At 45.7% G+C, this 26,445-nt stretch overlaps 1 long non-coding RNA gene across 1 annotated transcript in view; it reads left to right on the top strand.

Moving 5' to 3' along the window:
- Positions 1-605: 605 nt before the first annotated feature.
- LOC143784233 (uncharacterized) overlaps positions 606-26,445 on the top strand; it is a 75,232-nt gene continuing 49,392 nt past the window's right edge. The window contains exon 1 of the long non-coding RNA XR_013217744.1: positions 606-651. This is a non-coding gene — a long non-coding RNA (uncharacterized LOC143784233). The remainder of the gene's footprint in view (positions 652-26,445) is intronic.

A 26,445-nucleotide genomic window follows, 5' to 3' on the forward strand; every position in this document is an offset into this window, starting at 1 on the left:
TCGTTTTTGCGAAACGCCGCATCCAGCAAAAGTTTTTGCTGGATACGTTTTTTCGTCATAGAGTAACATTAGCGACGCATTTGCGACGCATTGCCAAACGGTGAATCCGTTTTGCGACGCTTGGGTGTATGGTAGCGGACCGTCGGGAGAAAAAAACGCTACATGTAACGTTTTTTGCTCCCGACGGTCCGCTTTTTCCGACCGCGCATGCGCGGCCGGAACTCCGCCCCCACCTCCCCGCACTTCCCCGCACCTCACAATGGGGCAGCGGATGCGTGGGAAAAATGCATCCGCTGCCCCCGTTGTGCGGCGGGGACAACGCTAGCGTCGGGGACCTCGGCCCGACGCACGGCGACGGGCCGAGCCCGACGCTAGTGTGAAAGTAGCCTAACTGAGAGTTAGTGGCAAGTCCAGGAAGTAACAAGGCTAGTTTGTGTATGGAGAGCAGTTTGTGAAGCAGCAGGCCTAAGTCTAGAGGCTGCTAGGGACAGCGTGGCCCTAATACATGGGGCAGTGGATTGCTGAAAATACCGTTTCGTCTGATTCCATCTAATTGCGTGGGGCAACCTCCAGATGGACGTCAGGGGCCTGGGGCGTACACAGCCTGTGAAGCTACAGGGAAAGATGGACTCAAACTACGTTGGAAGGAAGGTATGGCAATCCGAATATACTGCTAAGACTCCCTAGGGCTAAAGAAGCCAGTGAGAGGGACAGTCAAGTGTCCTCATTTTCTCCGCCGATGTGCACATACATAGATTTGACAGGAGACACTTAAACAGATTGCACACCCATGGAGTATGCCCCCAAATCAAGATCAGTATCCCAAAGTCATTTAACCCCTTAAAAACACCAGTTACTTATTAAAATATGTGAAAATTGGCTATTTGCCAGCTTTGATGCCCGTTCTGATGCTCAGAACACATATCGGATAGACTGAAGTGACCTGAATTTGATGCGGGGTATCACCATCTGTATATTTATGGCATGAGATCAGTGGCTTAAAGTCATTTAATCCCTGAAAAACACCAGTTACTTTTTCAAATCCACTTTGATGCCAATTCTGATGCCCAGGACCCATATGTGCCAATCTGAAGTTTCCTGAATTTGATGCTGGCCATAACTATGTATGCAATTGGCGTGTGAGATCAATGGCCCAAAGTCATTTAACCCCTGAAAAACACCAATTTCTAATTCTAATCTGTGTAAATTGGCTATTTGCCCACTTTTCTACCTGTTCTGATGCCCAGAACCCATTTGGACAAGGCTAAAGTGATCTGAATTTGTTGCATGCCATCTCTATGTATGTAATGGTGTGAGATCAGTTTCCTATTCAAATCATCAAAATCAACTGTCTGCCCAATTTGATACCAGTTCTGATGCTCAGAATACATTTGGAGTAACCTGAAATTGATGTGCGGCACCATGATCTACAGTACAGACCAAAAGTTTGGACACACCTTCTCATTTAAAGATTTTTCTGTATTTTCAGGACTATGAAAATTGTTAATTCACACTGAAGGCATCAAAACTATGAATTAACACATGTGGAATTATATACTTAAAAAAAAAGTGTGAAACAACTGAAAATATGTCTTATATTCTAGGTTCTTCAAAGTAGCCACCCTTTGCTTTGATGACTGCTTTGCACACTCTTGTCATTCTCTTGATGAGCTTCAAGAGGTAGTCACCGGAAATGGTTTTCATTTCACAGGTGTGCCCTGTCAGGCTTAATAACCTTTTCAATAATGTCCTTCAGTGCCCACTTTGTCCATTTTTGTGCCAGTTTTATAACTCTAGTAGCTGCCTTTAAGTGTATTGACATCAGTGCTCCTCGCTGCATTGTGTTTTATTATTTCATTCTTATTAGTCATGAGCGAGCAAAAAAAATGCTCGGCTTCTGGTTTAATCGAGTCGTGCAAATCATAATACTTGGGTGCTGGACCCGAGTAACAAGTATGTTGGTCAATGGGAAACTATCATTTTTCCTGCGCCCCTACCCCCCCCCCACACACACACACACACACACACACACAGCTTTTTTTGCGTTTTTGCACTGTCACATTGCTTTCAGTTATGAAAAAAAATTCTAAATGACTTTTGAAATTTAGGGAAAATACTAAACATCTCGTGTATTTTGCCTAAATTTCAAAAGCCATTTTGCTATTCCTACTTCATGTATTTCACATTGACATGCTTTAACACAATTCAGTGCGGCCATTTTCGTATTTTGATATATAAGTTGTTTTTTTTGAATGAACCTGTTCAGACTAGTTATTGATGTGCCGGTCAGATTTTCTGCTATTCATATGCTAAGCTTTCTGACTGAGTACTCCGCCCTTCACCATGTGGTGATTTTAACTACATCTAATCAAATCAGGTTTCGAACAACCCATAAATGTAGGCTTTACCAAGAGAGATGTTTATTTTCACAAATGCATTCAGATATTAGCCATAGGTAAGTGTTCACACTGGGCAGTTAGGTTACGGATCCATCCGATTCTTGAGATTACCTTGACGATGGTGGATGGGCTCACACTATTTGTCCGGATTTTGTGCTAAATGTCTCGTGTATTTTTCCTAAATTTCAAAAGCCATTTTGCTATTCCTATTTCATGTATTTCGCATTAACATGCTTTAACACAATTGAGTACAACCATTTTCGTATTTTGATATATATAAGTTGTTTTTTTTTGTATACACCTGTTCAGACTAGTTCTTGATGTGCCGGTCAGTTTTTCTGTTATTTATATGAAAAAAAAACATTCACCAGAAAATTCAATTTTTACTAGTTTGGTCACATGGTGTGCGAGACATGATCAGACACATCCTGATTAATTTATGAAAGTGGGACTCTGAAAGACACACTTAGGCAGACCCTGATATTTTTAGAAGGCCTGCAGGCATCTTGGGTACAGATTAGACCAATTTAGAGCTTTTTGGTAAAGCACATCATTCTACTGTTTACTGTAAATGGAATGAGACCTACAAATAAAAGAGCACAGTAGTTACAGTCAAATATAGTGGAGGTTCAAAGTTATTTTGGAGCTATTTTGCTACCTCTGGCCCTGGTTGCCTTGACTATGTGCAAGGCATCATGAAATGTGAAGAATTCCAAAACGATTTAGGGTCGCAATGTAATTTCCAGTGTTAGAAATCTGGGTTTGCATCCTAGGTCATCAGGCAGGATAATGACCCCAAACATACTTCAAGAAGCACCCAGAAATGGATGGAAACAAACCACTGGAGGTTCCAGAAGAGGTAATTCCAACTCTAGTAGAGTAAAGTCTCCCGCAACTACCTCTTACATAGAGCTGCTACAGTGAAACTGTGATTGGACATATTAAGTCAGTTAAGTTTGCCTACTTTGATGAATTTCTGAGTACAGATCACCGTAAAAAACACAAATCTGTCAATGAGTGCATGGAAAAAAGCAGAAGAAAGGATTATAATTTATAAAGCAATAATCCAAGACTAGATGCCTGTAATATGCAATCACTACTGAGACAGCTAGACAAATTGCAGATAAGAGAGGTATTATTGCAGAATATAGAAGGAATCTGAACCGGCACTGATAAGATTTTTTCTTTGTTTTCATCAACAAACTCTTCTTTTCCCTCTTTGTCAGAGTATCCCTACGCATCAGGGCCTGAGCAATGAGAGGTTATGAGAAAACTGTTGAAGACCTGTGATAGTGTTCCTCTACCTCTGGTGCATTTGGTGTGTATCTCCCTCGTCTCTACTTCTTGGTTGTCCAAGTAACTGTGACCTCTGCCACCACCGTTGTCAGATGGGAATTCTTTTAATAATTCTTCAACTAGGGCCTTCTGATAATGCAACATTTTATTAGACCTCTCCGCCATGAGAAGGAGAGATGAAAAGTTCTCCTTGTAGCATGAATCTAGAAGGGTGACAAACCAGTAATTCGTGGTGGCAAAAATGTGTACAATGCGAGGGTAACGGGAAGGCGTCAGCACATAGACTCAGTCATGTATGCCAGACTGCCAACAGCTAAGACTTCCCTTCCCCACCAACAGGACGACTGTCCATCATCTCCTCCTCATCCTCAGTTCATCCACGCTGAAAAGACGGAATGAAGGTGGTGTGGGTAGTACCGTCTAAAGCGCAGGCAACCAGCTCCTGTTCCTCCTCCTCATTATCACCCAGTCCGTGTTGAGAAGATGAGATGAGGCTGGGCTGTGTAACATCACCCTGTATAGTTTCTTGCTCCATCTCAACTTGCTCTGCCTGCAAAGCCTCTTTAGTTGTGAGTAGTGTTGAGCGATACCGTCCGATACTTGAAAGTATCGGTATCGGAAAGTATCGGCCGATACCGGCAAAGTATCGGATCCAATCCGATACCGATACCCGATACCAATACAAGTCAATGGGACTCAGGTATCGGACGGTATTCCTGATGGTTCCCAGGGTCTGAAGGAGAGGAAACTCTCCTTCAGGCCCTGGGAACCATATAAATGTGTAAAAGAAAGAATTAAAATAAAAAATATCGCTATACTCACCTCTCCGACGCAGCCGGGACCTCAGCGAGGGAACCGGCAGCGTTGTTTGTTTAAAATTCGCGCTATTACTTGGTTACGTGAATTCCCGGCTTGTGATTGGTCAGGTCGGCCATGTTGCCGGGACGCGGACCAATCACAGCAAGCCGTGACGAAATTACGTCACGGCTTGCTGTGATTGGTCCGCGTCCCGGCAATATGGCCGCCCTGACCAATCACAAGCCGTGACGTCACGGGAGGCTGGACACGCGCTCATTTTAAAATGGGCGCGTGTCCAGCCTCCCGTGACGTCACGGCTTGTGATTGGTTGCGCCGCGGTCAACCAATCACAAGCCGGGAGGCTGGACGCGCTCATTTTAAAATGGGCGCGTGTCCAGCCTCCCGTGACGTCACGGCTTGTGATTGGTTGCGCCGCGGTCAACCAATCACAAGCCGGGAGGCTGGACGCGCTCATTTTAAAATGGGCGCGTGTCCAGCCTCCCGTGACGTCACGGCTTGTGATTGGTCAGGGCGGCCATATTGCCGGGACGCGGACCAATCACAGCAAGCCGTGACGTAATTTCGTCACGGCTTGCTGTGATTGGTCCGCGTCCCGGCAACATGGCCGACCTGACCAATCACAAGCCGGGAATTCACGTAACCAAGTAATAGCGCGAATTTTAAACAAACAACGCTGCCGGTTCCCTCGCTGAGGTCCCGGCTGCGTCGGAGAGGTGAGTATAGCGATATTTTTTATTTTAATTCTCTCTTTTACACATTTTAACATTAGTGTTGTTGCGATACCCGATACCCGATACCACAAGAGTATCGGAATCCCGGTATCGGAATTCCGATACAGCAAGTATCGGCCGATACCCGATACTTGCAGCATCGGAATGCTCAACACTAGTTGTGAGCAGTGAGCATTTAGGGAGACAGAGAAGCAGGATGGTTACTTTGAATATGGCATCATATCCGCTCACCATCTTGGTCGACTACTCAAACTTTTGGAGAATCGTACAGATGTCAGACATCCATGCCCACTCACCAGCTCTTATGTGAAGATGCTGTCCTGAATACTGATGAGCGTGTTGCAGCTGGTATTCAACTACTGCCCTCTGCTGCTCACAAAGCCTTGCCAATATATGTATTGTTGAGTTCCAATGCGTGATGACGTCGCACACCAGTCGGTGAGCTGGAATTTGCAAATGCTCTGCTGCAGCACTGTCAGAGCTGCAGCGGCCTACTTTCCAAGTAGCTCAGGAAGACCTGGGTAGGTATTGAGAAACCACTGAGCTACTAAGTTGAGCACGTGGGCCACGCATGGTGCGTGTCCAAGGTTGCCAAGCTTCAGAGCCGCCACCAGATTACGGTCATTGTCACACATGACCATGCCTGATTATAGTTTCAGGGGCAACAGCCACAGATCAGTCTGGTCTGTAAAGTTACCTTCACACTAAGCGACGCTGCAGCGATATCGACAACGATGCCGATCGCTGCAGCGTCGCTGTGTGGTCGCTGGAGAGCTGTCACACAGACAGCTCTCCAGCGACCAACAATGCCGAAGTCCCCGGGTAACCAGGGTAAACATCGGGTTACTAAGTGCAGGGCCGCGCTTAGTAACCCGATGTTTACCCTGGTTACCATCGTAAATGTAAAAAAACCCAAACAGTACATACTCACATTCCGGTGTCACGTCCCTCGCCGTCTGCTTCCCGCACTGACTGTGAGTGTCGGCCGTAAACTAAAAGCAGAGCGCAGCGGTGACGTCACCGCTGTGCTCTGCTTTTACTTTACGGCCGGCACTCAGTCAGTGCGGGAAGCTCTGAGCAGCAGCGCGGACGCCGGGGGACGTGACAGACATCAGAGGGTGAGTATGTAGTGTTTTTTTTTTTACTTTTACAATGGTAACCAGGGTAAATATCGGGTTACTAAGCACGGCCCTGCGCTTAGTAACCCGATATTTACCCTGGTTACCATTGTAAAACATCGCTGCTTTTGCTGTCAAACACGACGATACACTCCGATCTGATGACCAAATAAAGTTCTGGACTTTCAGCAACATCACAGCAGGATCCAGATCGCTGCTGCGTGTCAAACACAACGATATCGCTATCCAGGACGCTGCAACGTCACGGATCGCTATCGTTGCAAAGTCGTTTAGTGTGAAGGTACCTTTAGACCTTTCAACAACTCTGCAGCAGTGTGCGGTTTGTCACTTAAGCAGATTAGCTTCAGGGACAAAGATCAAAGGTGAGGTGCAGGTACTACTGTAGAAGGTGAGGGAAACCCAGATTAAACCAGGGCCCACAAACCTCTGTATCAGTAGCACGTATTCCATCCCATATCATTACATATCATATATCCTTGTTGAGAATACTTTGCAGGATTAGTATAGCAGGAAAATTTGCCCACCTCAGATGGACTTGTTTGTTAGGAGTTGAGTTCCCGCCTCTACACAGGGGGAATCTTGAACCATCTCCGCTGCGGTCTCCCATTCTTCTCCAGCCACAGTGGAGCCTGCTCAGCGGAGATGTCGGTCCCAGCGTCTGGCTCAGCCTGATACTGTGCAGATGGTTACTGCTGCCTTTCCAGGCTCAGCCATTGTAGCCAGTACTGGTCAGCGGCGAGCAGACATCTTTGGGACTAAGTCCTGCTTTTCCCCTTCTGACCATGCCCGGGGTAAGATCTCTCATTGGAGGTCGGGTGTCACATGCTCAGGTACTGTGGCAGCTCCCATTGGTCCTCTAGGTAGGTCCTGAAGTTGCTCAGGTACTGTAGCAGCTTCCATTGGTCCTCTAGGAAGGTCCTGAAGTTGCTGCAGCTGTAAAAGGTTCACATGGCTGCACAGCCATGCACTAGTATCAGCTTATGTTATGAGCTTTAGCTACTCAGTGGTCTTGTCTGCTTGTGGTCAGGGTCCGGCTGAAATAAGCCACTAGAATACTGACACCTCTGGTGAGGAGTTTGTATGGTGAATTCAGGGCTGGCGTAAAGCCATTAGAATTCCGGCTCCACTGGAGAGGAGGTGTTTGTGTGCTTGCTGCTCCCTGACCACTGCTTTTGCTCTGTTAGACAGCTGTGTTCCCCTGTGATGCTAACAGGGCACAGCGTTTTCCCTTCTGTTCGACTCTGTGAAGTAACAGAGTTTGCTTCTGGAGCGCCCCCACTGCCGCAGGGACGAGGGGCACCCGGTACCGGGCCTCTGTGTCTCGGTTCTGGGGTTGTCACGGTGGCTAGGCCCGGTCCGTGACCCTGCTGAGGGGCGTCCAGTGAAAGTTGAGAAGGTGATGATGTGGTGTAGGTCGCGGTGAATAACGAGGACACCAGGTTGCAGTCTCTTTACCTCTTTACTGAAGGCCTCAGGATCCTCAGTCCGGAATATGGTTAACCGAGCTACCTGAGTCCGGCCGGTCCGATGGCACCTCCAGAGTTCCCTTTGCAGGTTGAAATCTGTGCCTACCTTCTAGCGCTAGTGTGTTGCAGTCCTTCCCTGCTGTGCGTACGGGATAGTCCTCACAACTGTTGTGTCTGTTTCTGAAGTTCCCTCACAACTCGATTATGATGTTCTTCTTCGTCCCCCAGATGATATGGCTAGGACGCACCCGTATGACGGGTAGGCTCGGAGGTCTTCCGGGACCCTAGAGTCACCCCTCTCCAAATGTTGCCCCCTGTGTCTGCTTAGGTGATGTTGGGTGAGACAGCCCGCCTATAACTGACTGTCCTGCCGTAGGTTTGAAGTAAGGCCTGGAGCTCAATACTTCCTCGGCGTTTCTGGCCACCGGCTGCACGCCTCAGTAGGATGTTGCCTCGTCTTACAGCACGACTCCTACTGGTGTTTCTCCTTGTTGCGTTGATCTCGTTTCTCACTCAGCACAATAAACCTCGCTTCTTGTCCTTTCTTGGGGTACCGCCGCGATGAAGTGCAGGCGCGGTCCCGTAACGTTCTTTCTGTTTGCTAGGCCTCTGTCAGGATCCCACCCCTGACAGGGTCCCCCCTGAATCTTCCACAACTGTTGTGTCAGTTTCTGAAGTTCCCTCACAACTCGATTATGATGTTCTTCTTTGTCCCCCAGATGATATGGCTAGGACGCACCCGTATGACGGGTAGGCTCGGAGGTCTTCCGGGACCCTAGAGTCGCCCCTCTCCAAATGTTGCCCCCTGTGTCTGCTTAGGTGATGTTGGGTGAGACAGCCCACCTATAACTGACTGTCCTGCCGTAGGTTTGAAGTAAGGCCTGGAGCTCAATATTTCCTCGGCGTTTCTGGCCACCGGCTGCGCGCCTCAGTAGAATGTTGCCTCGTCTTACAGCACGACTCCTACTGGTGTTTCTCCTTGTTGCGTTGATCTCGTTTCTCACTCAGCACAATAAACCTCGCTTCTTGTCCTTTCTTGGGGTACCGCCGCGATGAAGTGCAGACGCGGTCCCGTAACGTTCTTTCTGTTTGCTAGGCCTCTGTCAGGATCCCACCCCTGACAGGGTCCCCCCTGAATCTTCCCCTGCAACACCCTCTGCCACAGGATGTTACCTGGTTCCAACCCAGTCAGCTTCTCTCTGACTTCCTATCTAACCCCCAGTTTTACCAGACTGTGAGGAGTGGCCTAATACATAGCACCCTTAGCTCCCCCTGAAGGCCAGACTGTGAAGTGTATTGGTGTCTGTGATACCTGGTCAGGTGAACTCCTTTAGTGCCATCAGACGTACCATAGCCCCCCTTAGCGGCGGAGCATCAGTACTGCAACGACCAGGACTCTGGGGCGCTGCACTTCTACCACCATATTGTGCCACCATTTGCTAGCAGCAGGTTGGTCTCCTGCACGGTGGACTCCGGGCTGCGAACGCACCAATAATAATATCTAAATATACTCGGTGCATTCCGCCAGCCCTAACATTGTTACAGTGCAGGAGCAATGTAGTGATGCTATTGCTAACCAAGTCTGGCTGTATGCTTCTGATGCACAACTGGAACAGTATAAATGGAGTATAATAGTTCCCTGCTGAAAAAATTTGCAGGATTAGTATCGCAGGAAAATTTGCCCATCTCAGATGGACTTCTTACACTGCAGCAGCAATATAGCGATGCTATTGATAAACAACCAAGTCTGGCTGCATGCTTTTGACGCACAACTGGCGCAATATAAATGGTGTATAATATTTTCCTGCTTAGAACAATTTACAAATTTAAGAGCAAAAAGAATATTATTACCCCTGAGAACGGGAAGAGTTTTTGGTATGAGGTGCAGCAGAACGGACGTGCAATTAACCCCTTAACGACCGCTGATACGCCTTTTAACGGCGGCAGTTAAGGGTACTTAAACCACAGCGCCGTTAATTAACGGCCCTGTGGAAAAAGTGAATAGTGCCCCCCAGAGTCGGATTTTCTCTGGGGTCTCGGTTGCCGGGAGTAGCCGAGACCCCAAAAAACATGATTCAGGTTTTTTTTACCGACCCCCGAGTTGCGATCGCCGATAATTAACCTTTTACCGGCGATCGTAAACAAAAAACGCGATCTCCCTTTTTATTTCTCTGTCCTCCGATGTGATCGCACATCACAGGACAGAGAAATGGGGTCCCCGATAGCCCCCCGATACTCACCTGTCTCCCCCAGTGCTCCTCGTGGCTCCCGATGGGTGCCGCCATCTTCTTCCAGCAAAAAAATGGCGGGCACATGCGCAGTGCGCCCGCCGGCCGGCACCCGGAGGATCTTTGGGGTCTCGGCTACCGAGGGTAGCCGAGACCCCAAAGAACATGATCGGGGTCGGTTCTTACTGACCCCTGTTTTGCGATCGCCGGTAATTAACTGTTTACCGGCGGTCGCAAAAAAAAAAAAAAAAAAAGCGATCGGTCATTCTCTGTCCTCTGATGTGATCGCACATCAGAGGACAGAGAAATAGGGGGATTCGGGGACCCTGCTATACTTACCGGTGTCCCTGGGTCCTGCTGCGTCCCCTCCTGCCCGCCGCCTCTTCCTATGGAAAGAAAATGGCGGGCACATACGCAGTGCGCCCGCTCTCTGCTGTCATCTGCCAGCTGGCAGGAGAGAGGAGTTGGGGCTAAAATTAGGGTTAGGGTTGGGGCTAAATTTAGGGTTAGGGTTAGGGTTGGGGCTAAATTAGGGTTAGGGCTAGGGTTGGGGTTAGGGCTAGGGCTAGGGTTAGGCTTCTTTTTTTTTGTGAAAATTGTGCACAACGTGGGCAGCGGATGCAGTTTTTCACTCATCCGCTGCCCAGTCTATGTCCTGGGGAGGAGGGGGCAGAGTTATGGCCACGCATGAGCGGAAATGGCGGACGCGACGTACAAATAAAAGGTTACATTGAACTTTTTTGTGACGACGGTCCACCAAAACACAACAGATCCAGTGCACGATGGACACGACGTGTGGCCATCCGTCGGCAATACAAGTCTATGGGCAAAAAAGACCCAAAAAATTTAGGGTTAGGGTTAGGGTTGGGGCTAAATTTAGGGTTAGGGTTAGGGCTAAAGTTAGGGTTAGGGCTAGGGTTGGGGCTAAAATTAGGGTTAGGGTTAGGGTTGGGGCTAAAGTTAGGGTTAGGGCTAGGGTTGGGGCTAAAGTTAGGGCTAGGGTTGGGGCTAAAGTTAGGGCTAGGGTTGATGCTAAAGTTAGGGTTAGAGTTGGGATTAGGGTTTGGATTAGGGTTGGTATTAGGGTTAGGGTTGGCATTAGGGTTACATTTGGGATTAGGGTTAGGTTTGGGATTAGGGTTAAGGTTAGGGTTGGGATTAGGGTTAGGGGTGTATTGGGATTAGGGTTAGGTTTGAGGTTAGGGTTGAGATTAGGATTAGGGGTGTGTTGGATTTAGGGTTTTGATTAGGGTTACAGTTAGGGTTGAGATTAGAGTTGTTTTGGGGTTAGGGTTTTGATTATCGTTGGGGTTGTGATTAGGATTATGGATCGGGTTGGGATTAGGGTTAGGGGTGTGTTGGGGTTAGGGTTGGAGTTAGAATTGGGGGGTTTCCACTGTTTAGTTACATCAGGGGGTCTCCAAACACGACAGCCAATTTTGCGCTCAAAAAGTCAAATGGTGCTCCCTCCCTTCTGAGCTCTGCCGTGCGCCCAAACAGTGGTTTACCCCCACATATGGGGCATCAGCATACTTGGGATAAATTGGACAACAACTTTTGGGGTCCAACTTCTCCTGTTACCCTTGTGAAAATAAAAACTTGGGGGCTAAAAAATCTTTTTTGTGGGAAAAAAATATTTTTTATTTTCACGACTCTGCATTATAAACTTCTGTGAAGCTCTTGGGCATTCAAAGTTCTCACCACACATCTAGATAAGTTCCTTTGGGGTCTAGTTTCCAAAATGGGGTCACTTTTGGGGGGTTTCTACTGTTTAGGTACATCAGGGGCTCTGCAAACGCAACATAACGCCCGCAGACCAATCTATCAAAGTCTGCATTCCAAAACGGCGCTCCTTCCCTTCCGAGCTCTGCCATGCACCCAAACAGTGGTTTACCCCCACATATGGAGTACCAGCATACTCAGGACAAATTGTACAACAAATTTTGGGGTCCAATTTCTCTTGTTACCCTTGTGAAAATAAAAACTTGGGGGCTAAAAAATCTTTTTTGTGGAAAAAAAAAATATTTTTTATTTTCACGACTCTGCATTATAAACTTCTGTGAAGCACTTTGGCATTCAAAGTTCTCACCACATATCTAGATAAGTTCCTTGGGGGGGCTAGTTTCCAAAATGGGGTCCCTTGTGGGGGGTTTCTACTGTTTAGGCACATCAGGGGCTCTCCAAACGCGATATGCTGTCCGATCTCAATTCCAGCCAATTCTACATTGAAAAAGTAAAACGGCACTCCTTCTTTTCCAAGCTCTGCGGTGCGCCCAAACAGTGGTTTACCCCCACATATGAGGTATCGACGTACTCAGGAGAAATTGCACAACAACTTTTGTGGTCTAATGTCTCCTGTTATCCTTGTGAAAATAAAAATTTGGGGGCAAAAAGATAATTTTTGTAGAAAAAATGCTATTTTTTATTTTCACGGCTCTACGTTATAAATTTCTGTGAAACACCTGGGGGTTTAAAGTGCTCATCACACATCTAGATAAGTTCCTTAAGGGGTCTAGTTTCCAAAATGGTGTCACTTGTGGGGGGTTTCTACTGTTTAGGCACATCAGGGGCTCTCCAAACGCGACATGGCGTCCGATCTCAATTCCAGCCAATTCTACATTGAAAAAGTAAAACGGCACTCCTTCTCTTCCAAGCTCTACGGTGCGCCCAAACAGTGGTTTACCCCCACATATAGGGTATCGACGTACTCAGGAGAAATTGCACAACAAAATTTATGGTTAAATTTCTGTTTTTACACTTGTGAAAATAAAAAAAAAATGGTTCTGAAGTAAAATGTTTGCAAAAAAAAGTTAAATGTTCATTTTTTTCTTCCACATTGTTTCAGTTCCTGTGAAGCACGTAAAGGGTTAATAAACTTCTTGAATGTGGGTTTGAGCACCTTGAGGGGTGGAGTTTTTAGAATGGTGTCACACTTGGTTATTTTCTATCATATAGACCCCTCAAAATGACTTCAAATGTGATGTGGTCCCTAAAAAAAAATAGTGTTGTAAAAATGAGAAATTGCTGGTCAACTTTTAACCCTTATAACTCCCTAACAAAAAACAATTTTGTTTCCAAAATTGTGCTGATGTAAAGTAGACATGTGGGAAATGTTATTTATTAACTATTTTTTGTGACATATCTCTGTGATTTAAGGGCATAAAAATACAAAATTTGAAAATTGCTAAATTTTTAAACTTTTCGCCATATTTGCGGTTTTTTCATAAATAATCGCAAGTAATATCGAAGAAATGTTGCCACTAACATGAAGTACAATATGTCACGAAAAAACAATCTCAGAATCAGCGGGATCCGTTAAAGCGTTCCAGAGTTATAACCTCAGAAATTGACAGTGGTCAGAATTGTAAAAATTGTCTCGGTCATTAAGTACCAAATTGGCTCTGTCACTAAGGGGTTAACGCTATCCTGTGCTAGGCAATCACTTCAGCACAATCTCTCCTTAAGTGCTGCAATCTGCAGTATGAATATTGATTTTAATTAGCCCTATTAAGGGCTGTTGTTTCTGTTTACAGAAATATTACAGGTGTCTAATCCCTGCCTATACTCAGCTAGAACTCTGTTCCTAGCTCAGTAGCACAGCATCTTTCCCTGCTCTGCCTGTGTCCGTTGCTACATTGTGCCGAGCATGGCTTCATGGAACTTATATAGACACGGTGACGCTACGCGGCCAGCCAATCACAGTAATGCTACAACCAAGATGGCTATGGCATTACAGTGACTGGCGTGGGAAAATATTCTGAAAATTTCCCAGCCTCAAGTTCATATGAGTTCATCCAGCAGGGGGCGCATCACCACAACTCGAGGTAACTACAGTACATTCCCCTGCATTCCATTCATTCACCAAGTTTTACAAGCAGGAGCACAGCTGCATTAGCAGAGCTCCTGGGTGTAAAATTATTTAACCCCTTCAGATGGATTTACAGCGTGGGACAAGACTGAACGACGTAAGGTATGGAATATTGTTGTTTTTTTTTCTAACTTTATTTCAGGTGACAAGGGTCTTCAGGTGGATTGAGAGTATAATAAAATATTAAAACACCATGTGTCTTTATTTCATTAAAATACTTTTTAATAATGTGTGTGTGTTTTATTAACCATTTTGTACTATTGGATTAATAATGGATAGGTGTCATAATTGACGCCTCTCCATTATTAACCTCACTTAATGTCTCCTTACAATAGCAAGGTGACATTAACCCTTCATTACCCCATATCCCACTGCTACAGGGGAGTGGGAAGAGAGAGGCTAAGTGCCAGAATAGGTGCATCTTCCAGATGTGCCTTTTCTGGGGTGGCTGGGGGCAGATGTTTTTCGCCAGGGGGGTCCTATAACCATGGTCCCTCTCTAGGCTATTAATATCTGCCCTCAGTCACTGGCTTTCCCACTCTGGCGGAGAAAATTGCGCGGGAGCCCACGCCAATTTTTTCCGGGATTTAACCCTTTAATTTAATAGCTAGAGACCCCAAATTTGACACACAGACACTTCTTACATTAGTAAAGATGAATATGTAATAAAAGAAGGGATATGAGATGGTTTACTGTATGTAAACCATGTCTCATATCCTGTCGGGTTTGTGAAGGAGATAGCAAAAGCCAGCAATTGAATTACCGGCTTTTCTGCTATCTAGCGCCCGTAACATACCGTATATTACGGATGCGTAATATACGCAGATAGGAGCTGCCCCATAGAGAATCATTGGGCCGTGTGCAATGCGTATTTTCTGGACGTTTTTTCTGCGCTCATACGTCCGTAAAACTCGCTAGTGTGACGCCGGCCTTATAGTTTGGACGGGTATGGTGAAATATGTTTAAATATATATGTGTGCAGTGAACTATGTGTAGGTTTATTGTGTGACTAGTAATAATGTAACATCTGTCCTGAAGGCTGCAGGTCTCACCCAGGTGTTAATATATATTTTCTTGAGACAGCAGACTTCTGTCTCCGATCTCACTGGGGGTCATGCTGGGAACCAAGAAGAAAGGGAACATTTGACACCTCCTAGCTCTTTGGAAGACAGATGTCAATTGCAGCCTGACACTGTCTATCTGTGGGAACTTTTACACAGGGAGTCTTGGAGCAAATGGTGTGTTCATTGGGGGAGCGGCCGTGGTCCAATCAAAAACAAGCAGTTTGGTGTTGGCCTGAGGGGCTGATCTGCAAGTCTGACCTCCATGCTCAAAATGCTGGTGGAGACTGAAGGGAGAGACTGGGAGTGGTACCTCCCCCATCTGTTTGCCTACAGAGAGGTACCCCAGGCGTCTACAGGATCCTCCCCCTTTGAACTGGTTTATGGGAGGAGGGTCAGGGGGCCACTTGATTTGATTAAGGACTGTTGGGAGGACGACCCCAAAACTACTGGAGTCTCAGTGGTTGAATATTTACTGCGGCTCAGAGAGAGAATGCAAAAACTGAGCAACCTGGCTCATGAGAACGTGACCCAGGCCCAAATCAACCAGAAGGTCTGGTACAATCGTAATGCCAGACTAAGGGCCTATGAGGAGGGGCTGAAGGTTTGGGTGTTGGTCCCTATGTTACAGAATAAATTACAGGCCACATGGGAGGGACCATATACTGTACATAAGTGGCTAACACACCCCGCTCATACATGCTGCCACCACTCACCAAATACACGGCCGATGAGTCACGGAAATTACTACTACTGTCTACCACTCATAAAGATCATACAGTTTAAGGCTATGAATTCTTTAGAACATTCAAGGTTCAACTGTTAAAGTTTTATGCTTTAATACAAAAAGGTTCAGTGCTTACAGTAAGAAAAAGGTATAAAAATATGATAATAAAAAGACATACAGGTGTGCAAAACAGTATAAAATAAACAGGAGAAAACTTACAGAAATAGCTAACTTGTAGTCTGCCTCTGCTCCCTGAGGGGGGGGGGTGAGTATGGAATTGGTGGAACACATCAGCTTCCCAGGCTGCCCTCACATGTGAACACGATTCTATGTATACAGGTCTAATTTATAGATTTACTCTGGAGGTCAGGCTTCCAGACCAGCCCCTCAGGCCAACACCATAACTGCTTGTTTTTGATTGGGAAAGCGGCCGTGGTCCACTGAACTCACCATTTGCTCCGAGACTCCCTGTGTAAAAGTTCCCACAGATCGACAGTGTCAGGCTGCAATTGACATCTCTCTTCCAAAGAGCTAGGAGGTATCAAATGTTTCCTTTTTTCTTGGTTCCCAGCACGACCCCCTGGAGAGATCGGAGACAGAAGTCTGCTGTCTCATGAAAATACATATTAACACCTGGGTGAGACCTGCAGCCTTCAGGACAGATGTTACATTATTAGTAGTCACACAATAAACCTATATATATAGTTCACTGCACACATATATATTTATACATATTTCACCACAACGGGAAATTGAGATTTAGAATAATCAGGAGAACGCTTTTTAGAAGGTTGGACAACAATAGGGCAACTGTGTTTACGCGTAAGTAGAAAAGTGGAAGGGTCTTTGTCCCCAGAAAATGCATTTTGAATTCAAGTGACACTGCGGTTTCCTGCAGGGGTTATATTTACAATAGCTAGCCTAGACTCGTTGTCCCCGAAAGAAAATATGGAACATTGGAGTTTATATAAATCTGATAATGATGAGACATACATTTTGAGTGCCACAGCAAACTAGCTTAGAAAAAGCATATTTTTTCCTAACAGTAACCCTCGCAACTCATACCTATAGGCACAAATCAATAATGAGCAAATCGATGACAACAGCCATCTCATGTTTGATATCTGGGGAAAGGTAAAATCCCAATAAAACATATGGTGGCAATGTCGAACTTCTGCGGTCATCCGGAGAGACGTTATAGCATAAGTTGGGATTTTCTTCAAATCTTGAAGGGCTGAAGACATCCCACAACCCGGCTCACGTGAGGTCTCACAGGGAAAAGGGGGTGTGTCGGTGGAAGGTGCTAATAAAAGATCAAGCCGAATTATGAGCTATGTTCCTGTAGAGAGATGCACATCGTGCATGCATGAATCCCATTAGCTGAAAGGCCCTAAGTGAAGCGTTCTCCTTCGTCTAAGTTGACTAAACTCTGTGAGTGGCCTAGTAAGTTATCTTGTTAATCCCTTTTATTTTCTGCAACTGTATATGCTGTATTGCTTTGTCCTCTTTGTAAAATAGTTTGTATATTTTTCATAAACGCTGTGCCTCTCTTTGGATTAAATATAAAATGTAATACATCTGTTCCTTTTGTTCTGTGAACTGCACCTCAAACCCATGTGCTACCTACCAAGCCTCCTGTCAGCCTGTGTATAATAATAAAAAAAAACGACTGGTGGTGGCAGCAAGTATTCTGGAGTTATTGAACGAGGGTATGTACATATTACATGTGTTGGAATCGGAGGTGTATATACCATGCACTCACTTTTAGTTTCCTGATGACCGGCCTATTGGTGGAAACAGCCTGTAGCCTCCTCCGTTAATCGGTCAATCTTGTGATTGTCTAGACCAGACCTGGGGAAGATGCGGCCCGCGGGCCGCATCCGGCCCGCCTGATGATTTTAAATGGCCCTCCCCCGGCACCGCTCGACCAGACGCTTCAGAGCAGCCCATGATTGATTAAGATGGCCGCCGGAGTGCGGTGGTTATTTGACTGCACCCTGCCATACCCACTGACTCCGCCCGCTGTCTGATGCGTTGATCATATGGGGCCCCATGTGATCTTGCGTCGGCGGTCAGGGCGACGCTGGTGGGTGGGCGGTGCTCACTAGCCGGCCCTGTACGTACGTCACTCCAGCGCCGCGCGGGATGTTCTGCGGTGAAAGTTGCTGGCTGGCGGTCTCGGGTGAGTATCCGTGCGGTCGGGGGGAGAGGGGGTCCCTGTGTTGCTGGGGAATTATGAACCCTGATCCTTCCATTAAATCACCCGAAACACAACGGGGAACGTACAAGTCCATGTACTACCTAATGCCGAGGTGGACACGACACGGGTATGAGGAGACACTAATCCGCAGCTGAAGCCTGTGTGTCCGTGGTCCATATCTGCTCCCAGGGATATCCAACCAAAGCAATCGTCAGAATCAGCAGAGAAACCAGCAAGCATCAATTTCCAGAGAGCCAGGGCCCAGTCCTGTAGGAAGCACGTGTGTTCTGGGCTGGGGGTGAATGGCAGAGGTGGCATCTCTTATCTGCACTTATAAGAGATGGAGGGTAATATAGGGGACACTGCCATATAGTGCAGCCACCGGATACCCAGGGCGACACGGGGGTGCAGGAGACACAGGGGTGCAGGATACACAGAGAGACACAGGGGTGCAGGATACACAGGGTGACACAGGGGTGCAGGATACACAGGGTGACACAGGGGTGCAGGATACACAGGGTGACATGGGGGTGAAAAACATCCAGACTCGAGACACAGGGGTGCAGGATACACACACAGGGTGAAACAGGGTGCAGAATACACAGGGTGACACTGGAGTGTTGAATACTCAGGGTGACACAATAATTGGGGGCTACATGGAGAATACTACCTAAAGTGGGAGATATCACATACTGGGGGGGGGGCAGTGCAGGGGGGATTGCTATCAGTGGGGATCACCTACAGGGGATGGCTACATTAAGGGATATTACATATTGGGTGCTACATGGGGAATACTACCTAAAATGGGGGATATCACATACTGGGGAGGGGGACGGGGGGATTGCTAGAGGCACAGAGGGGTCTGATCCCTATATGCAGGGACATAGGGGTTCTATTTTCTATATGGAGGCACAGTGGGGTATGAGGGCACAGATGGGGCACTTTTACTATGTAATAGAGGGGTCCTAAATACTATTTTTTCCTACATCCACACCCCCACCTGGCCCATAGTTGACAATTTCATATACAGCGATACCAGATATGTTTATTTATTTCCATAGCTATACATGGCTGTATCCTTGTTTTCCTGGCTCTAGGGCTGCATCCATTTTCTCCAGGCAGTGGAATCCAGTGGAAAATTTGCATTTGCAAGAACCCGTACTTTCTGTAAGTTCACTCATCTCTAATCTAATGACGTAAGTATGTCTTCCATATTTTCTTTGTATTGTAAATCTTTGCATTGTTTAACATACTGTTTGTTTATGAAAAGTTAGCATATGTATACTACAGTATTGGGTAAAAATGAGTTAATTGTATTAGTCCGCCCTCTAAAACCATCCCAATTTCTCATGCGGCCCCATGGCAAAATTAATTGCCCACCCCTGGTCTAGACAATAGAGGGCAGCAGAGAGCTGTTCGACTCAAAGATCACAGCAAATGGTGCTGCCTGACCTTTGCGGACTGCAACAATACCTGACACACATATAATAAGTAAATATATATATATATATATATATATATATATATATATATATATATATATAGCTAAAAAAAATGAAGGGAACACTTAAACAACACAATATAACTCCTAGTAAATAAAACTTCTGTGAAATCAAACTGTCCACTTCGGAAGCAACACTGTTTGACAATCACTTTCACATGCTGTTGTGCAAATGGAATAGACAACAGATGGAAATTATTGGCAATTATCAAGACACACTCAATGAGGGAGTGGTTCTGCAGGTGGGGACCACAGGCCACATTTCAGTACCAATGCTTTCTGGCTGATGTTTTGATCACTTTTGAATGTTGGTTCTGCTTTCACTCTCGTGGTAGCTTGAGACGGACTCTACAACCCACACAAGTGGCTCAGGTAGTGCAGCTCATCCAGGATGGCACATCAATGGGAGCTGTGGCAAGAAGGTTTGCTGTGTCTGTCAGCGTAGTGTCCAGAGGCTGGAGGTGCTACCAGGAGACAGGTCATTACACCAGGAAACGTGGAGGGGGTCATAGAAGGGCAACAACCCAGCAGCAGAACTGCTACCTCAGCCTTTGTGCAAGGAGGAACAGGAAGAGCACTGCCAGAGCCCTGCAAAATGACCTCCAGCAGGCCACAAATGTGCATGTGTCTGCATAAACATTTTGAAACCGACTCCCATGAGGATGGTCTGAGTGCCCGACGTCCACAGATTGGGGTTGTGCTCACAGCCCAACACCATGCAGGACGCGTGGCATTTGCCACAGAACACCAGGATTGGCAAATTCGCCACTGGCGCCCTGTGCTCTTCACAGATGAAAGCAGGTTCACACTGAGCACATGTGACAGATGTGACAGAGTCTGGAGACTCCATAGAGAGCGATCTGCTGCCTGCAACATCCTTCAGCATGACCGGGTTGGCAGTGGGTCAGTAATGGTGTGGGGTGGCATTTCTTTGGAGGCCCGTACAGCCCTCCATGTGCTCGCCAGAGGTAGCCTGACTGTTATTAGGTACCGAGATGAGATCCTCAGACCGCTTGTGAGATCATATGCTGGTGCTGTTGGCCCTGGGTTCCTCCTAATGCAGGACAATGCCAGACCTCAAGTGGCTGGAGTGTGTCAGCAGTACCTGCAAGATGAAGGCATTGAAGCTATGGACTGGCACACCCATTCCCCAGACCTGAATCCAATTGAACACATCTGGGACATCATGTCTCGCACCATCCACCAACATCACATTGCACCACAGACTGTCCAGGAGTTGATGGATGCTTTAGTCCAGGTCTGGGAGAAGATCACTCAGGAGACGATCGGCCGCCTCATCAGAAGCATGCCCAGGCATTGTAGGGAGGCCACACACACTACTGAGCATCATTTCTTTATCTTGAGGCATTTCCACTGAAGTTGGATCAGCCTGTAACTTCATTTTCCACTTTGATTTTGAGCATCATTCCAACTCTAGATGTCCGTGGGATATTAGTTGTGATTTATGTTAATCATTTTTAGGTTTTATTGTTCTTAACACATTTCACTATGTAATGAATAAAGATTTACAACTGGAATATTTCATTTAGTGATATCTAGGATGTGGGATTTTAGCGTTCCCTTTATTGTTTTGAGCAGTGTATATATATACACTCACTGGCCACTTTATTAGGTACACCTGTCCAACTTCTTGTTAGCACTTAATTTCTAATCAGCCAATCACATGGCGGCAACTCAGTGCATTTAGGCATGTAGACATGGTCAAGACAATCTCCTGCAGTTCAAACCGAGCATCAGTATGGGGAAGAAAGGTGATTTGAGTGCCTTTGAACGTGGCATGGTCGTTGGTGCCAGAAGGGCTGGTCTGAGTATTTCAGAAACTGCTGATCTACTGGGATTTTCACGCACAACCATCTCTAGGGTTTACAGAGAATAGTCCGAAAAAGAAAAAAAATCCAGTGAGCGGCAGTTCTGTGGGCGGAAATGCCTTGTTGATGCCAGAGGTCAGAGGAGAATGGGCAGACTGGTTCGAGCTGATAGAAAGGCAACAGTGACTCAAATCGCCACCCGTTACAACCAAGGTAGGCCTAAGAGCATCTCTGAACGCACAGTGCGTCGAACTTTGAGGCAGATGGGCTACAGGAGCAGAAGACCACACCGGGTACCACTCCTTTCAGCTAAGAACAGGAAACTGAGGCTACAATTTGTACAAGCTCATCGAAATTGGACAGTAGAAGATTGGAAAAACGTTGCTTGGTCTGATGAGTCTCGATTTCTGCTGCGACATTCGGATGGTAGGGTCAGAATTTGGCGTAAACAACATGAAAGCATGGATCCATCCTGCCTTGTATGGAGCATCTTTGGGATGTGCAGTCGACAAATCTGCAGCAACTGTGTGATGCCATCATGTCAATATGGACCAAAATCTCTGAGGAATGCTTCCAGCACCTTGTTGAATCTATGCCACGAAGAATTGAGGCAGTTCTGAAGGCAAAAGGGGGTCCAACCCGTTACTAGCATGGTGTACCTAATAAAGTGGCCGGTGAGTGTATATATATATATATATATATATATATATATATATATATGTGTATATATATATATATATATATATATATATATATCTAATATATAAAGCTGAATGTGTGTGTGTGTGTATGTATGTATGTATGTCCGGGATTGGCATCTGAACCGTAGCAGCTACAGCCACAAAATTTTGCACAGTCACACGTCTGGACCCCGAGAGCGTCATAGGCTATGTTGTGAGGTGAAATTTTAACCCCGCGCTTTCCAATTCACCAAACAATTTTGCCCCTATCTACATAATGGGGAAAAAGTGAAAGGAAAAGTGTTGGAGGCGTCGCAGCTACAGGCACAAAATTTTGCACAGTCACACGTCTGGACCCTGAGAGCGTCAAAGCTATATTGTGAGGTGAAATTTTAACCCCGCGCTTTCCAAGTCACCAAACAATTTTGCCCCTATCTACATAATGGGGAAAAAATGAAAGGAAAAGTGTTGGAGGCAAATTAACAGCTGCCAGATGTGAACAAGGGGGACTTAAAGAATGACAGCGATGGCACCAAAGAGTATATACTGTACAGTTGCTAAGGTGGGGCCCCAACATGGGATAATCACACCACCACGGGGATATGAACACACACACAAAATGCGCCACACACTACCACGTGCTCGAACACATATACCACCCTCAGTGCACATTTCACCACACATACACCAACCTCGCCACATAAAAGTAGAAACACAAAAGTCGCCGCTCAAAACTCGCCACGCGCAAAACTCTCCACATGCAAAACTCGCCACACGTGCAAAACTCGCCACACGCAAAACTTGCACACGCAGAAAAATTGCCACACGCAGAAAAATTGCCACATGCACAAAAGTTGCAACACATGCAAAAGTTGCCTCACACAAAACTTGCACATACTCAAAAGGCACCACACATAAAACTCGCCACGCGCAAAACTCGCCATGCGCAAAACTTGCTGCACACAACTTGCTACACTAACCTGTCACATGCAACTCGACACACAAAAAGTTGCTACACGCATGTCGCCACACAAAACTCATCTCACAAAAGTCCCTACATGCATGTCGCCACACGCAACTCAACACACACAACTTGACACACGAAACTCGCCCTAAAACACACACAAGTCTGGTATCCTTCAAAAATAAAAATCTGATTAATAAGCAGACAAACTACAAGAGCAACAAATGTACCATATAGGAATCCGGCAGCTGTCAGTCACATGACCAGTCTATTATGTGTATGTGTGAGCTAATATATACTGCCAGGGGGTGGGCTTACTGTTGGCTGGGGATTTATCAGGCTGCCATTTTAGCTTACAAATACTGAGGTAAAAATACTGACCAAATAAAGTGTGAACGAGGGCTAATACAGGAGGAGATGGCATACAGCTATATACTATATACAGGAGATGACACACAGGTATATACTATTTACAGGGGAGATGACACACAGGTATATACTATATACAGGAGGAGATGACACACAGATATATACTATATACAGGAGAGATGACACACAGGTATATACTATATAGAGGAGGAGATGACATACAGGTACATACTACATACAGGAGGAGATGACATACAGGTATATACTATATACAGGAGGAGATGACACACAGGTATATACTATATACAGGAGCAGATTACCTACAGGTATATAGTATATACAGGAGGAGATGACACAGGTATATGCTATGTATAGGAGGAGATGACATACAGGTATATACTATATACAGGAGATGACACACAGATATATACTATATATAGGTGAGATGACACACAGGTATATACTATATACAGGAGATTACATACAGGTATATCTAATATATAAAGCTGAATGTGTGTATGTATGTATGTGTGTATGTCCGGGATTGGCATCTGTACCGTCGCAGCTACAGCCACAAAATTTTGCACAGTCACACGTCTGGACCCCGAGAGCGTCATAGGCTATGTTGTGAGGTGAAATTTTAACCCCGCGCGTTCCAATTCACCAAACAATTTTGCTCCTATCTACATAATGGGGAAAAAGTGAAGGGAAAAGTGTTGGAGGAAAATTGACAGCTGCCAGATGTGAACAATGAGGACTTAAAGAATGAGAGCGATGGCGACAAAGAGTATATACCGTACAGTTGCTAAGGTGGGGCCCCGACATGGGATACTCACCACACACGGGGATATGAACACAAACACAAAATGCGCCACACACTACCACGTGCTTGAACACATATACCACCCTCAGCACACATTTCACCACACACACACACCAACCTCGCCACATAAAAGTCGAAACACAAAAGTCACCACTCAAAACTCGCTACATGCAAAACTCGCCATATGCAAAACTAGGCTCACGCAAAACTCGCCACACGTGCAAAACTCACCTCATGGAAAACTCACCTCATGCAAAACTTGCACACACAGAAAAATTGCCACATGTACAAAAGTTGCACCACATGCAAAAGTTGCCTCACACAAAACTTGCACATACTCAAAATGCACCACACATAAAACTCGCCACGCGCAAAACTCGCCATGCACAAATCTTGCTGCACACAACTTGCTACACTAACCTGTCACATGCAACTCAACACACAAAATGTTGCTACACGCATGTCGCCACACAAAACTCATCTCACAAAAGTCGCTACATGCATGTCGCCACACGCAACTCAACACACACAACTTGACACATAAAACTCGCCCTAAAACACACACAAGTCTGGTATTGTCCTTCAAAAATAAAAATCTGATTAATAAGCAAACTACAAGAGCAACAAATGTACCATATAGGAAATACGGCAGCTGTCAGTCACATGACCTGTCTATTATGTGTATGTGTGAGCTAATATATACTGCCAGGGGGGAGGGCTTCCTGTTGGCTGGGGATTTATCAGGCTGCCAATAGCAACCAATCACAGCTCAGCTTCTATTTTGCTACAGTTAATTAACCTGAGCTCTGATTGGTTAATATAGGCAACAAAGACATTCTCAGTATAACAAAGCTAATATATGTTGTGAAATGCTTCTATTTGCTTAGTTTTTGCCTTTTAATAATTACATTTCTATCTATTTGTTTTGTGGTTTTTGTGTGCAGAATAAATTTTTGTTAACACATTCTATTTTGCTAACAGCAGTCATTAACCCGGGCGAAGCCGGGTAGTACAGCTAGTATATATATATATATACACACGCACACAGTGGCTACGGAAAGTATTCATACCTCTTTAAATTTTTCACTCTTTGTTTCACTGCAGCCATTTGGTAAATTCAGAAAGGTAATTTTTTTCTCATTAATGTACACTCTGGCCACTATCTTGACTGAAAAAAACAGATGTAGTAATTTTTTAAAATTTGTTAAAAGAGAAAAACTGACGTATCACATGGTCATAAGTATTCAGACCCTTTGCTCAGTATTGAGTAGAAGCATCCTTTTGAGCTAGTACAGCCATGAGTCTGCTTGGAAATGATTCAACAAGTTTTTCACATCTGGATTTGGGGATCCTCTGCCGTTCTTCCTTGCAGATCCTCTCCAATTCCATCAGGTTGGATGGTGAATGTTGGTGGACAACCATTTTAAGGTCGTCTCAGAGATGCTCAATTGGGTTTAGGTCAGGGCTCTGGCTGGGACAGTCAATAATGGTCACAGAGTTGTTCTGAAGCCACTCCTTTGTTATTTTATCTGTGTGCTTAGGGTCATTGTCTTGTTGGAAGGTGAACCTTTGGCCAAGTCTGAGGTTCAGAGTACTGTGGAAGAGGTTTTCATCCAGGATATCTCTGTAATTGGCCGCATTCATGTTTCCTTTAATGACAACCAGTCATCCTATCCCACCTGCAGCTGAAAAACACCCTATAGTAAGAGGCTGCCACCACCATGTTTCAATGTTGGGATTGCATTGGGGAGGTGATGAGCAGTGCCTGGTTTTCTCCATACATACTACTTAGAATTATCACCAAAAAGGTCTATCTTCCTATCATCAGACCAGAGAATCTTATTTCTCATAGTCTGGGAGTCCTTCATGTGTATTTTAGCAAACTCTATGCAGGGTTTCATATGTCTTGCACTGAGGAGAGGCTTCCATCATGCCACTCTGCAATAAAGGCCCGACTGGTGGAGGGCTGCAGTGATAGTTGACTTTGTGGAACTTTTTCCCATCTCCCTAAGGCATCTCTGTAGTTCAGCCACAGTGATTTTGGGGTTATTCTTTACCTCTCTCCCCAAGGCTCTTCTTCCACGATTGCTCAGTTTGGCTGAACGGCCAGGTCTAGGAAGACTTCTGGTGGTCCGAAACTTCTTCCATTTAAGGTAGATCTGTGCCTTGCCACAATTCTGTCTCTGATCTCCATGGCCAGTTCCTTTGACCTCATGATTCTCATTTGGTCTGACATGCACTGTGAGCTGTGAGGTCTTATATAGACAGGTGTGTGCCTTTCCAAATCAAGTCCTATCATTTTAATTAAACACAGCTGGCCTCCAATGAAGGAGTAGAACTATTTA

Source organism: Ranitomeya variabilis, chromosome 7 (genome assembly GCF_051348905.1).
Source record: "Ranitomeya variabilis isolate aRanVar5 chromosome 7, aRanVar5.hap1, whole genome shotgun sequence".
Taxonomy (NCBI): domain Eukaryota; kingdom Metazoa; phylum Chordata; class Amphibia; order Anura; family Dendrobatidae; genus Ranitomeya; species Ranitomeya variabilis.